This window comes from Lagenorhynchus albirostris, chromosome 3 (genome assembly GCF_949774975.1).
Source record: "Lagenorhynchus albirostris chromosome 3, mLagAlb1.1, whole genome shotgun sequence".
Lineage (NCBI taxonomy): Eukaryota > Metazoa > Chordata > Mammalia > Artiodactyla > Delphinidae > Lagenorhynchus > Lagenorhynchus albirostris.
In genome coordinates, this window is record NC_083097.1 from 128,266,881 (window position 1) to 128,281,390 (window position 14,510).

At 40.1% G+C, this 14,510-nt stretch overlaps 1 long non-coding RNA gene and 1 pseudogene across 1 annotated transcript in view; both read left to right on the forward strand.

The window, feature by feature from the left end:
* LOC132517241 (uncharacterized) overlaps positions 1 to 14,510 on the forward strand; it is a 431,094-nt gene that overhangs the window by 308,708 nt on the left and 107,876 nt on the right. The window lies entirely within an intron of this gene.
* On the forward strand, positions 3,281 to 3,744 carry LOC132517912 (small ribosomal subunit protein uS3-like; annotated as a pseudogene).

Sequence of the window (14,510 nt, forward strand, 5' to 3'; positions counted from 1 at the left end):
ATGCTGCAATGAACATGGATGTGCAGATATCTCTTTAAGATACTGATTTCACTTTCTTCATATATATACCCAGGAGTAAGATTTATGGATCATATGGTAGTTCTAGTTTTAATTTTTTGAGGAACAGCCATACTGTTTTCTGTAATGGCTGTACCAATTTACATTACTACCAGCAGTGTATAAGGTCTCCTTTTCTCCACATCTTCACCAATATTTGGTATGTCTTGTCTATTTGGTGGTCATCTGAACAGGTGTGAGGTGATAACTTATGCTTTTGAGGTGCATTTCCCTGCTGATTAGTGATGTTGAGCACCTTTTCATATACCTATTGGCCATTTGAATGTCTTTGGAAAAATGTCTATTTGGGTCCTTAGCCCATTTTTCAATTGTTTGTTTTTGCTATTGAGTTGTATGAGTTCTTTATATATTTTGGATATTAAACCCTTTTAGATGTATGGTTTGCGAGTATCTTCTCCCATTCTCTAGGTTGCCTTTTTTTTTTTTTTTTTTTTTTTTTTTGCAGTACGCAGGCCTCTCACTGTCGCGGCCTCTCCCGTTGCGGAGCACAGGCTTCGGACGCGCAGGCTCAGCGGCCATGGCTCACGGGCCCAGCCTTTCCGCAGCATGTGGGATCTTCCCGGACCGGGGCATGAACCCATGTCCCCTGCATCGGCAGGCGGACTCTCAACCACTGCGCCACCAGGGAAGCCCTAGGTTGCCTTTTTGATTTATTGTTCACTTTGCTGTGCTGAAGGTTTTTAGTTTGATATAGTCTCTTGTTTATTTTAATTGTTGCCTATGCTACTGGTGTCTTATCCAAGAAATCATTGCCAAGGAACCTTTTATTCTGTTTTCTTCTAGAAGTTTTATGGTTTCAGGTCTTACATTTGAGTCTTTGATCCATTTTGAGTTAAATTTTGTAAGTGGTATAAAGTAAAGTGTCCAGTTTTATTTCTTTGCCTGTTTTCTCAACAGCATTTATTGAAGAAACTATCCTTTTCCTACTGTGCATTCTTGGCACCATTGTCAAAAGTTAATTGACCATGTATGCATGGATTTATGTCCGGGCTCTCTATTCTGATCCAATGATCTATGTGTGTATTTCTATGCCTGGACCATATTGTTTTGACTACTATAGCTTTGTAATATAGCCTGAAATCAAGAAGTGTCTACATTTAAAAGTGTATCATCACAAATAATAGTATGGTAATATAGTAATTTGAGGCCAGATGACAATCAAGTAACTTGAGGAAATATTTTCAATGTAGACTTTCTCAAGTTATTTTATTGTCACCTGCCTGAAAATTACCGTAATACCTCAACATATATATAGGGATTAGGAATGTGCCCTCTAGAGTTAGGAGACACAAAACTTGCACAATAATAAGCAGTGGTGCTGGCAAAACAAAAAACATGCTCTTTCCCTGACATCAACACAAAATAAAACAACAAACCTAAAGGAAAACCAAGACTCCTGATTCAGCTATACCACTGTCCTGCAGTTTATTCACTCTGCTTAATTATTCCCCCTTTGTCATCTCTAATTCTTAATCCAGAAGACCAGCATATGTGGAATAAATAGAAATCCTTTCAGTTCATTATACTTCACCTTGGGATAGCTCTTGTTTCCAGATGTCCTGGGAACTGTTTCTACTTAGCAAATACATTTCTTTCTTAGGAAACCATACTTACTCACAAACTATCACACTGACAAACCAGATATGAAAGAGAGACACCATCCTCCATACCCAATTTTCTCTTCTTTTTGTACTTTAGAGACATAAATTCATTTTAGCTTTCATGAAAAGACTGGAGTTAACAGATTTTTGCCTGCAGTCATCCTAATAGACGTGTGGGCTTTCGAGTCGTTGGATCTGGATTCAAATGTCAGCTCTTGCACTTAACTACGCTTAATGTCTAAACTGAGAAATTTAGATGTTTAAGCTCACTTTCCTTTTCCATATATATGTAGATAATTTAACATAAATAAAAACCCATAGAGTTATTAAGATTCAAATAAAAATTTGTAGGTGTTATTATCTCTTTTCAGAAACCAAGGGTAAATGAAGTTAAGTATGCTGTACAATCATATTCTATAATAACAAGTAACATTTTTTGCACTCATAAAATGTTAGTGTCATACATTCTTCTGATATCCTCTCTTTATGGGAAAACAAAGCTTAAGGTTGATTCATAGATAACATTAAAAACATTCATCTACCTAAACTGTTGAGTCAGGTCAACATAACTGGAATGAGGTGAGGTTGGCATATTCCCTGCCCAATAGGAATTTTTGTTTGGATATATACCTTATTCCCCTCTAATTTGGGAAGTTTATACTGATGCTAATGTGTGTGTGCACACATACATAGCAGAGATGGCAGTCCATCAAGCAGCCGCATAGCACAGGGAGATCAGCTCGGAGCTTTGTGACCGCCTGGAGGGGTGGGATAGGGAGGGTGAGAGGGAGGGAGACGCAAGCGGGAAGAGATATGGGAACATATGTATATGTATAACTGATTCACTTTGTTATAAAGCAGAAACTAACACACCATTGTAAAGCAATTATACCCCAATAAAGATGTTTAAAAAAAAAAAAGCCAGGGGCAATCCCAAGACTCTAGTCAGCACCACTTCTAAATTCAGTTGCTCTGAGCTGACTTAAATCCATCTTTCTTCATCTCCTGGGCAGGGTCTCTGTAGAGACATGGTAGTTCTGAGTCTGTGGCCTCATCTGGTACAAAACTGTTCTCTAATGAAAGGCCTGGGGCCAGAGACCTCATTTACTTTCCCCAGAGTCTTCACAGATGGAAATGAGGATTTCCGTTTCACAAAGCAAAAGGGCATGCTGTCGGAACTACAGCGACTGCTTCTCGATTCAATAAAGCAAATTCAAAACCTAATGTCCCCCGCTGCTGACCTTGTCACAGTGACTGTGTTTTTTCAACACTGTTGTATCTCCTTTGTAACTGTGTTTAACTCACTGCAGGGCCAGACGCTTGCATGCATGGGAAGAGTGCTGCAAAAGCCTTTGCCCTGTTCAGTGCTATAAGAAGAAGGATTCTTCAGAGGTGCCAGGAGAGATCTGTGGCTGCCAACAGAAGGTTTTAGAGACAACTATTTACCATTCTGGACTTTTCCTTTTAGCTACTATGCAGGGATAACCATTAGAATTCCATAGATACAACTTCTTCCTTTATAAATGAGGAATCTGAGGACCAGAAGTTTAATAACTTGCCTAAACTTATATTGATACATCAGTTGGTGGAGGTATCGTAAAATGGCGGCCACAGGAGGTCTGCGTGCCACTGTCCAGGCAAAGTCTCTGCATTATAAACTCCTAGGAGGAATTGCTGTGTGGAGGGCCTGCTATGGTGTGCTTGGTTCATCATGGAGAGTGGGGCCAAAGCCTGTGAGGTCACACTGTCTGGGAATTTCTGTGAATAGACGGCTAAATCCATGAAGGTTGTGGATGGCCTGATGATCCCCACTGGGGACCCTGTTAACTACTATGTCGATACTAGTATGTGCTATGTGACACTCAGACAGTGTTCACTGGGCATCAAAGTGAAGATCATGTTGCCTTGGGACCCAAGTGGTAGGATTGGCCTTAAGAAGCCCCTGCCTGACCATGTGAGCATTATGGAACCCAGAGATGAGATACTGCCCACCACCTCTGTCTCAGAACAGAACGGTGGGAAGCCGGAGCTGCCAGCTATGCCCCAGACAGTACACACGGCATAACAGGGTCTCCTTGGCAGTTGGATCTGGAGTCTGCAGGTTGCTCTCTAAAGATCTTTAGTAAAATCTGTTAAAAAAGAGAAAAAAAAATCAAGATCTCACACAAGAGCCTTTTTGTAGCCGCAGGTTGTATTCTCCATTTACTAATCTCTAATAATCACTTATTTTACTCTGGACCAGTGTTTGTTTCAGATCAGAGTTTCTCCAAGTATGATCCCTGAGAAATATGCATCAGAATCTCCTTGTGTGCCAGTTAGAATGCAGATTCCTGGGACCTGCTCCAGGACTATAATTTTCATGTCTCTGAAATTGGAGAAATTTTCATTTTCAACATGCACCTGAGGTGATTCCTGTGAAATATAGCGTTTTTTTCTTTTTCTTTTGAACTAAATTTAGACTTACAGAAGAGCTGCAAAGATAGTACAGAAAGTTTCCATGTACACTTCATCCAGCTTCTTTTAATGTTAACATTTTACCTAATAATATAGTATACCTATCAAATCAAAAAATTACCATTGGAACATTATTAGTAACCAATTGTGGACTTTATTCATATTTCACCAATTTTTTTCACTAACTATATTTTTGTTGTTCTAGGACCCAATTTGTGGTCCACATTGCTTTTAGTTACTATGTATACCAAATTTTACTGCTCTAGATTGTAATCCCATGTTCCACACTACAGGGGTTGAATCCTGGCTCTGAAGGCAGCCAAAGGCTTAATTCAGGTACTCATGTGACGGTACTTAAATTCCAGCTACAATGACAGTACTTTTAATAATGCTGCAGAGATTCAATCACTCAGAAACTTAATTGAAGGACACATAAAACACCATTCAATCTCTCATTTTACGGATAGAGTTCCTGCATCCTAGAAAAGAAATTTGAGCAAGTTGATGGAAATATTGGAACTGTAGCCCATTTCACATGTCTCCAAGTTACCTTGTAATTTCTTTAAGCATCTGGCTTTGATTATAGTTCTTTCCTTTATTCTCAAAGTGAAGGTCAATGAACAGTTTTAAAAAATATCGTCCATGATTTCATATGGTTCTTCCAGTTATCCATGAGAGGAATAGGAGAAGGCTAGCATTCTCCAATTTGGTGATCAGGAAACAGGTTCAGAGAGTAAAAACTGAGGTCCCCAAGGTTCCGTGGCAAGCGTACAGCTAAGCCCTATCCAGACCTCTACAAGCTGACTCCTGAATTAGTGCCGTTCTGCAGTATGCCACACGCCTCCAGCCCTGAATTTATGCACTCGGTGCTGAAACGGATATTTTGTGTATTCATATAGAACATTTGGAGGAGTGAGTATTTATACACAAATTCAAATAGGGCACCCAAATGGGGAAACGTTGTGAACCTGGCATATTGAGCAATTATAAATGGGAGACATGACTGTGGGAAGGGAAATGACATAAATCAGTGTGAATATCTATTCTTGGTGGAAAAGACTAGATAATTCTAAGGTGTTTTTTTTTTTTTAAACATCTTTATTGGGGTATAATTGCTTTACAATGGTGTGTTAGTTTCTGCTTTATAACAAAGTGAATCAGCCATACATATATATATATCCCCATATCTCCTCCCTCTTGCATGTCCCTCCCTATCCCATCCCACTAGGTGGACGCAAAGCACCGAGCTGATCTCCCTGTGCTATGCAGCTGCTTCCCACTAGCTATCTGTTTTACATTTGCTAGTGTATATATGTCCATGCCACTCTCTCACTTCGTCCCAGCTTACCCTTCCCCCCTCCATGTCCTCAAGTCCATTCTCTACGTCCGCGTCTTTATTCCTCTCCTGCCCCTAGGTTCTTCAGAACCATTTTTTTTTTATAGATTCCATATACATGTGTTAACATATGGTATTTGTTTTTCTCCTTCTGACTTACGTCATTCTGTATGACAGACTCTAGGTCCACCCACCTCACTACAAATAACTCAATTTTGTTTCTTTTTATGGCTGACTAATATTCCATTGTATATATGTGCCACATCTTCTTTATCCATTCATCTGTTGATGGACACTTAGTCTGCTTCCATGTCCTGGCTATTGTAAATAGAGCTGCAGTGAACATTGTGGTACATGACTGTTTTTGAATTATGGTTTTCTCCAGGTATATGCCCAGTACTGGGATTGCTGGGTCTTATGGTAGTTCTACTTTAGTTTTTTAAGGAACCTCCATACTGTTCTCCATAGTGGCTGTATCAATTTACATTCCCACCAACAGTACAAGAGGGTTCCCTTTTCTCCACACCCTCTCCAGCATTTATTGTTTCTAGATTTTTTGATGATGGCCATTCTGACCACTGTGAGATGATAACTCATTGTAGTTTTGATTTGCATTTCTCTAATGATTAGTGATGTTGAGCATCCTTTCATGTGTTTGTTGGCAATCTGTATATCTTTTTTGGAGAAATGTCTATTTAGGTCTTCTGCCCATTTTTGGATTGGGTTGTTTGTTTTTCTGATATTGAGCTGCATGAGCTGCTTGTAAATTTTGGAGATTAATCCTTTGTCAGTTCCTTCATTTGCAAATATTTTCTCCCATTCTAAGAGTTGTCTTTTTGTCTTGTTTATGGTTTCCTTTGCTGTGCAAAAGCTTTGAAGTTTCATTAGGTCCCATTTGTTTAGTTTTCTTTTTATTTCCATCTCTAGGTGGTGGGTGAAAAAGGATCTTGCTGTGATTTATGTTATAGAGTGTTCTGCCTAAGTTTTCCTCTAAGAGTTTTATGGTGTCTGGCCTTACATTTAGGTTTCTAATCCATTTTGAGTTTATTTTTGTGTATGGTGTTAGGGAGTGTGCTAATTTCATTCTTTTACATGCAGCTGTCCAGTTTTCCCAGCACCACTTAATGCAGAGGCTGTCTTCTCTCCATTGTATATTCTTGCCTCCTTTATCAAAGATAAGGTGACCATATGTGTGTGGGTTTATCTCTTGGCTTTCTATCCTGTTCCATTGATCTATATTTCTGTTTTATGCCAGTACCATACTGTCTTGATTACTGTAGCTTTGTAGTATAGTCTGAAGTCAGGAAGCCTGATTGCTCCAGCTCCGTTTTTCTTTCTCAATATTGCTTTGGCTATTCGGGGTCTTTGTGTTTCAGTAGAAATTGTGAATTTTTTTGTTCTAGTTCTGTGAAAAATGCCATTGGTAGTTTGATAGGGATTGCATTGAATCTGTAGATTGCTTTGGGTAGTATAGTCATTTTCACAATGTGGATTCTTCCAATCCAAGAACATGGTATATCTCTCCATCTGTTTGTATCATTTTTAGTATCTTTCATCAGTGTCTTATAATTTTCTGCATACTGGTCATTTGTCTCCTTAGATCAGTTTATTCCTAGGTATTCCTAGGTATTTTATTCCTTTTGTTGCAATGCCAACAAAAGTTAGCATTGTGTGGAGTGTTTCCTTAATTTTGCTTTCAGATTTTTCATCATTAGTTTATAGGAATGCAAGAGATTTCTGTGCATTAATTTTGTATCCTGTTACTTTACCAAATTCATGGATTAGCTCTAGTAGCTTTCTGGTAGCATCTTTAGGGTACTCTATGTGTAGTATCATGTCATGTGCAAACAGTGAGAGCTTTACTTCTTCTTTTCTGATTTGGATTCCTTTTATTTCTTTTTCTTCTCTGATTGCTGTGGCTAAAACTTCCAAAACTATGTTGAATAATAGTGGTGAGAGTGGGCAACCTTGTCTTGTTCCTGATCTTAGTGGAAATGGTTTCAGTGTTTCACCACTGAGAACGATGTTGGCTGTGTGTTTTGTCGTATATGGCCTTTATTATGTTGAGGTAAGTTCCCTCTATGCCTACGTTCTGTAGGGTTTTTTAAATCAAAAATGGGTGTTGATTTCTGTCTAAAGCTTTTTCTGCATCTATTGAGGTGATCGTATGGGTTTTCACCTTCAGTTTGTTAATATAGTGTATCACATTGATTGATTTGCATATATTGTAGAATCCTTGCATTCCTGGGGTAAATCCCACTTGATCATGGTGTGTGATCCTTTTAATGTGCGACTGGATTCTGTTCGCTAGTATTTGGTTGAGGAGTTTTGCATCTACGCTCATCAGTGTTATTGGCCTGTAGTTTCCTTTTTTTGTGACATCTTTTTCTGGTTTTGGTATCAGGGTGATGGTGGCCTCTTAGAATGAGTTTGGGTGTGTTCCTCCCTCTGCTGTATTTTAGAAGTCTTTGAGAAGGACTCTTCTTTCAGTGTTTGATAGAATTCGCCTGTGAAACCATCTGGTGCTGGGCTTTTATTTGTTGGAAGATTTTTAATCACACTTTCAATTTCAGTGCTTGTGATTCGTCTGTTTTTATTTTCTGTTTCTTCCTGGTTTAGTCTCAGAAGGTTGTGCTTTTGTAAGAATTTGTCCATTTCTTCCAGGTTGTTCATTTTATTGTCATAGAGTTGCTTGTAGTAATCTCTCATGATCTTTTGTATTTCTGCAGTGTCAGTTGTAACACTCCTTTTTTCATTTCTAATTCACTTGATTTGAGTCTTCTCCCTTTTTTTCTTGATGAGTGTGGCTAATGGTTTATCAATTTTGTTTATCTTCTCAAAGAACCAGCTTTTAGTTTTTTTGATCTTTGCCATTGTTTTCTTCATTTCTTTTTCATTTATTTCTGATTTGATCCTTATGATTTCTTTCCTTGAGCTAACTTTGGGGTTTTTTGTTCTTCTTTCTCTAATTGCTTTAGGTGTAAGGCTAGGTTTTTTATTTGAGATATTTCTTGTTTCTTGAGGTAGGATTGTATTGCTATAAACTCCACTCTTAGAACTGCTTTTGCTGCATCCCAGAGGTTTTGGGTCATCATGTTTTAATTGTGAATTGTTTCTGAGTTCTTTTAAATTTCTTTGATTTCTTCAATGATCTCTTGGTTATTTCATACTGTATTGTTTAGCCTCGTGTTTGTATTTTTTACAGATCTTTTCCTGTAATTGATATCTAGTCTCATAGGGTTGTGGTCAGAAAAGATACTTGATACAATTTCAATTTTCTTACATTTACCAAGGCTTGATTTGTGACCCAAGATATGATCTATCCTGCAGAATGTTCCATGAGCACATGAGAAGAAAGTGTATTCTGTCCATGAGCACATGAGAAGAAAGTGTATTCTATTCTAGGATGGAATGTCCTATAAATATCATGGCCATCATGTTTAATGTGTCGTTTAAAGCTTGTGTTTCTTTATTTATTTTCATTTTGGTTGATCTGTCAGTTGGTGAAAGTGGGGTGTTAAAGTCCCCTACAATGATTGTGTTACTGTCGATTTCCCCTTTTATGGCTGTTAGCATTTGCCTTATGTATTGAGGTTGTGTGCGTAAATATTTACAATTGTTATATGTTCTTGTTGGATTGAACCCTTGATCATTATGTAGTGTCCTTCTTTGTCTCTGGTAATAGTGTTTATTTTAAAGTCTATTTTGTCTGAGATGAGGATTGCTACTGCAGCCTTCTTTTGATTTCCATGTGCATGGAATATCTTTTTCCATCCCCTCACTTTCAGTCAGTATGTGTCCCTCTGTCTGAAGTGGGTCTCTTGTAGACAGCATATATACGGTTGTTGTTTTTGTATCCATTCAGCCAGTCTATGTCTTTTGGTTGGAGTATTGAAGCCATTTACATTTACTGTAGTTATTGATATGTATGTCCCTATTACCATTTTCTTAATTGTTTGGGGTTTGTTATCGTAGGTCTTTTCCTTCTCTTGTGTTTCCTGCCTAGAGAGGTTGCTTTAGCATTTGTTGTAAAGCTGGTTTGGTGATATTGAATTCTCTTAGCTTTTTCTTGTCTGTAAAGGTTTTAATTTCTCCGTCAAATCTGAATGAGACCCTTGCTGGGTCGAGTAATCTTGGTTGTACGTTTTTCCCTTTCATCACTTTCAGTATGTCCTGCCACTCCCTTCTGGCTTGCAGAATTTCTGCTGAAAGTTCAGCTGTTAACCTTATAGGGATTCTCTTGTATGTTGTTGGTTGTTTTTGTTTGCTGCTTTTAATATGTTTTCTTTGTATTGAATTTTTGACAGTTTGATTAATATGTGTCTTGGCGTGTTTCTCCTTGGATTTATCCTGTATGGGACTCTCTGCACTTCCTGGACTTGATTGACTATTTCCTTTCCCATATCAGGGACGTTTTCAACTATAATCCCTTCAAATATTTTCTCAGTCCCTTTCTTTTTCTCTTCTTCTTCTGGGTCCCCTATAATTCGAATGTTGGTTTGTTTAAATGTTGGTGCGTTTAATGTTGTCCCAGAGGTCTCTGAGACTGTCCTCAATTCTTTTCATTCTTTTTTCTTTATTCTGCTCTGCAGCATTTATTTCCACTATTTTATCTTCAAGGTCACTTATCCGTTCTTCTGCCTCAGTTATTCTGCTATTGGTTCCTTCTAGAGAAGTTTTAATTTCATTTATTGTGCTGTTCATCAGTGTTTGTTTGCTCTTTAGTTCTTCTAGGTCCTTGTTAAACATTTCTTCTATTTTCCCCATTCTATTTCCAAGATTTTGAATCATCTTTGCTCTCATTACTCTGAATTCTTTTTCAGGTAGGCTGCCTATTTCCTCTTCATTTGTTTGCTCTTGTGGGTTTTTATCTTGCTCCTTCATCTTCTGTGTTTTTCTCTGTCTTCTCATTTTGGTTAACTTACTGTGTTTAGTCTCCTTCTCACAGGCTGCAGGTTCATAGTTCCCATTGTTTTTCATGTCTGCCTCCAGTGGCTAAGGTTGTTTCAGTGGGTTGTGTAGGCTTCCCTGTGGAGGGGAGCTGTGCCTGTGCTCCGGTGGATGAGGCTGGATTTTGTCTTTCTGATGGGCAGGACTGCATCTGGTGGTGTGTTTTGGGGTGTCTGTCACCTTTTTATGATTTTAGACAGCCTCTCTGCTAATGGGTGGGGTTGTGTTCCTGTCCTGCTAGTTGTTTGGCATAGGGTGTCCAGCATTGTAGCTTGCTGGTCATTGAGTGGAGCTGGGTCTTAGTGTTGAGATGGAGATCTCTGGGAGAGCTTTCGCCATTTGATATTACATGGAGCTGGGAGGTATCTGGTGTACCAATGTCCTCAACTCGACTCTCTCACCTCAGAGGCACAGGCCTGACTCCTGGCTGGAGCACCAAGGCCCTGTCAACCACACGGCTCAGAAGAAAACAGGGGGAAAAGGAAGGAAAGAAAGAAGAAAATGAAATAAAGTAAAGTTATTGAGTAAAAATTTTTTTTAATTACTAAAAAATATTAAAAAGTACAATAAAAAGAAAGAAGAGAGCAACTAAACCAGAAAACAAATCCACCAATGATAACAAGTGCTGAAAACTATACTTACAAAAAAAACACAAAAACTATGGACAGACAGTACTGCAGGACAAATGGTAAAAGCAAAGCTATACAGACATACTCACATAAAGAAGCATACACGTACACCCTCACAAAAAGGAAAATATATATATGTACAGAAAAAAAGACCAAGTCAATAAACAAATCTACCAACGATAATAAACTAAATACTAAAGTAAGATAGACATAAAACCAGAAACAAATTAGATGCAGTAAGCAAACCCCAAGTCTACAGTTGATACCAAAGTCCACCGCCTCATTTTTGGGATGATTTCTTGTCTATTCAGGTATTCCAGAGATGCAGGGTACATCAAGTTGATTGTGGAGATTTAATCCACTGCTCCTGAGGCTGCTGGGAGAGATTTCCCTTTCTCTTCTTTGTTTGCACAGCTCCTGGGGTTCAGCTTTGGATTTGGCCCTGCCTCTGCCTGTAGGTCCCCTGAGGGCGTCTGCTCCTCACTCAGACAGGACAGGTTTAAAGTAGCAGCTGATTAGGGGACTCTGGCTCACTCAGGCCGGGGGGGGGAGGGAGGGGTACGGAATGCAGGGCGAGCCTGCGGCGGCAGAGGCTGGCGTGACATTGCACCAGCCTGAGGCCTGCCCTGTGTTCTCCCGGGGAAGTTGTCCCTGGATCACGGGACCCTGGCAGTGGCGGGCTGCACAGGCTCCCGGGAGGGGAGGTGTGGATAGTGACCCGTGCTTGCACACAGGCTTCTTGGTGGCGGCAGCAGCAGCCTTAGCGTCTCATGCCCGTCTCTGGGGTCCGAGCTGATAGCTGTGGTCCGGGCCCGTCTCTGGAGCTCGTTTAGGCGGTGCTCTGGATCCCCTCTCCTCGCACACCATGAAACAATGGTCTCTTGCCTCTTAGGTAGGTCCAGACTTTTCCTAGACTCCCTCCTGGCTAGCTGTGGTGCACTAGCCCCCTTCAGGCTGTGTTCATGCAGCCAACCCCAGTCTTCTCCCTGGGTTCTGACCTCCGAAGCCCGAGCCTCAGCTCCCAGCCCCCACCAGCCCCAGCGGGTGAGCAGACAAGCCTGTCAGGCTGGTGAGTGCTTGTCGGCACCGATCCTCTGTGCGGGAATTTCTCTGCTTTGCCCTCTGCACCCCTGTTGCTGTGCTCTCCTCCATGGCTCCGAAGCTTCCCCCCCACCATCTCCCGTTTCCACCAGTGAAGGGCCTTCCTTGTGTGTGGAAACTTATCCTTCTTCACAGCTGCCTCCCAGAGGTTTAGGTCCTGTGCATATTCTTTTGTCTCTGTTTTTCCTTTTTTCTTTTGCCCTACCTAGGTACTTGGGGAGTTTCTTGCCTTTTGGGAAGTCTGAGGTCTTCTGCCAGCATTCAGGAGGTGTTCTGTAGGAGTTGTTCCACATGTAGAGGTATTTCTGATATATTTGTGGGGAGGAAGATGATCTCCACGTTTTAATCCTCTGCCATCTTGAAGGTCTCCAGGCTTTTTGTTTTTTAATTTAGGTACCTCATTCCTTGTCCGTCCTGAGAATGAAATGAGTGACTCTTATGAATTTTGTCACTGCTCACAGCTTGGCATGCTTCTGGAAAAAAAAAAAAATGTTCATGGGGGAATCAGTATAATTTAAGACCCTGTTACACACAAAGCTACCAACAAAGTTGTATACAGGAAAGATACAGTTCTATTCCTGTTTTTACCACTAACACTAGTTTGTGCCCATACACAAACAGTTGTTTGTTTGTGTTTTGGGACTGTGTCACAGTCAGCCTAAATGTAAATGAGAAGGTGCGAATTGGTGGTTTCTTGGGCAAAGCCATAGCTAGGATCGGTCAGGGGGGATTACCATGGGAAAGAGCTGGTAGGTTAAGCCTACCTGTTGTGTGGTTTGATGGGGGTGTATTCACATGAAAGGCTATCATCCTTTCCCTGTGTTGGCCGTGATTCCCAAGGTCTTGCTCTGTTTCCTCTGATATTTTTTCATTAGAGTCTTAACAAAAGCCAATCCCATGCATGTCTTTATTTTTGTTGATTCCTTTAAAGTCATACCTGGGGTAGAAAGGTTCCCCTGCTCCCCATCCCACTGTGCCTCTGCTGTAGGGTCTTGTCCTGAATTCTTATGCTTCTTAAGTTTCCAGGACTGAAGCATCTCTTGCTAAGTAGAATGAAGAGCCTTTGTCTTCTGTGAGGCTTTAGATCACGGAAATTTGGCAGAGTGGGTAATCTTTCTGGCAGAGCCATATGAAATATTCGTCCATCACATCTAGAGGCCTAAGTGTGGGAGGCAACTTTGGCGAATTGGGAAATAACTGAAGTGTGGCTTTCAGGTTCAGCCTCTAAATAAGAAAGATAGGCTTAAGGGGTTGTTCTTCCAGTAGGATTTGCCTTCTAACAGGGGAAGTTAGAAGACCTCGTCAACTCAGAAAAATAAATCTTTAAAGGTGAAACTTCTGAAGGGTATCTGGGGTTGTGAAAGATATTGTTAGTTTACCTGAACATACCCCCAAATCCAACAAAATGGGCTTTTTTTTTTTCGCTATATAGTTAAAATTAGCCCCAGGAAGTTATCTTGGTAATTTTACTTAGACTTGAAATACATGACAAAAATTGGCCATTTCTCTCCTATGTTACTTTCTCTCTTTTCCTACCAGGACCACAGTTATAGGTAGTGGTGACACCAGAATTTCTCTATGGGTGAGTCTTAAATGGCCTGGAAAGCTCGTCTTGATATTGACAAATTATTTGACTTTAATGTACTTATTTGAGGTAGCTAGAGTAGAAAATCACTTTGCCGAGAATGGAGACAACTATATATATTACTTGCTTTGATTTTTCTCTAATTTGATGAGGACATAGGGTTCAAAGATGGTGGTAGGTAGTAAATGTCCCAGGGTCACAAAAGAAGTCTATAGAAGGGCTGGGCTTGCAAACCAAGTCTCAGATTCTGAGGAAAGCAAATCCTTTCCCATAAAGCAGTTAATTAACTTTATAGCTTCAATAGGAGAGAATATTTGCTTTCTCCGGTGAGTACCCTTTCTCCAAGGCCAGCTCAATACTGAGAGCCCTGCAGTCGTATTGATTATACAGAACACGTTATGCAGTTCTCCAAGGTGTGTGAGAGGTTTTTGTTTGTGTGTTTGATTTGAACTTCTTAGCCAACGGTATTTTACAGGTATTCTAAATGAAAGGGTGGTTTCTATTTAAACTCATAAGTATTTTGTGAGTCATAGAGAAGAAAAAGAAAGACAGTAGAAGAAAATTCTGCTCTAAAATTATAAAATTTCAAGGTGTTACGTAAAAGGAAAGTTTAGTAGAGCTAGTGGATTAATAAAGACTAACGAGGCAGCCAGGCCTCATCTCGGAGAAGAGTTAGGCTTTCAAGTCAGTATGTGAGGCCAAAATAGAGTTTAGTTAAAACTACCCTTGAAAATACGTATACAGGTGACATAATACCTGAGAAGTCCAACCAGGAC